The sequence below is a fragment of the Miniopterus natalensis genome, chromosome 19 (genome assembly GCF_054644295.1).
Source record: "Miniopterus natalensis isolate mMinNat1 chromosome 19, mMinNat1.hap1, whole genome shotgun sequence".
Taxonomy (NCBI): domain Eukaryota; kingdom Metazoa; phylum Chordata; class Mammalia; order Chiroptera; family Miniopteridae; genus Miniopterus; species Miniopterus natalensis.
In genome coordinates, this window is record NC_142099.1 from 11,670,600 (window position 1) to 11,671,552 (window position 953).

The following is a 953-nucleotide window of genomic DNA, read 5'->3' on the forward strand; positions in this document are numbered from 1 at the left end:
CTCATTAGCTCAGCTGGGCAGGGAAAACTTGCTGCAGTCCCGTACCACATAATGATGTTTCACTCAGCTGCATACGTGACTCCCCTATTATAATGGAGCTGAAAAAATCCTGTATCGCCTAGTGATGCTGTAGTCGGCATAATGTCGTGGTGCAATGCATTCCTCACGTTTGTGGTGGTGCTGGTGTAAACCAACTGCACTGCCAGCTGTATAAAAATATAGCACATATGATTATGTACAGTACATAATACTTGGTAATGATAAAGAACTATGTTACTGGTTTATGTATTTACTACACTTTTTATTGTTAAAGAGTTTGCTGTAAGACAGTGTTATGCTGGAAGCAGCCTAATGCATCTTGTGTTTACCGTGTCTCTTGATTGCATCATTTTCTCTTGTGGTTGATTTACTCTCCTGTTTTGTTTTGTTTTTTATAAATTTAGTGTAGCTTAAGCGAACAGTGTTTACAAAGTCCACAGTAGTGTGCAGTAATGTCCTAGGCCTTCACATTCACTCATCACTCGCTCACTTCCAGTCCTGCAGGCTTCATTCATGGTAAGGAGCACCAGCAAGGTGCACCATTCTTCATCTTTAATACCGTATTTTTACTGTACCTTTCCTGTGTTTAGGTATACAAACACCATTGTGTTGTAGTTGCCTACTGTACTCAGTAGAGTAACATGCTGTATATAGGTTTGTAGCCTAGGGGGAATGCGCTATATACCATATAGCCCAGGTGTGTAGTGGGCTCTACCATCTAGGTTTGTATAAGTACACTTTATGATGTTCACACAGCAAAACTGCCTAAAGATGTATTTTTTTTTTAAAAGATGTATTTCTCAGAACATATCCCCGTTGTTAAGTGGTACATGACTGTACTGAGGTTGATCTGTAGTCAGGGAGTAGATACCATTTTTGCCAAGGAGATGTAAAAAATTTCAGTAACACCCTGA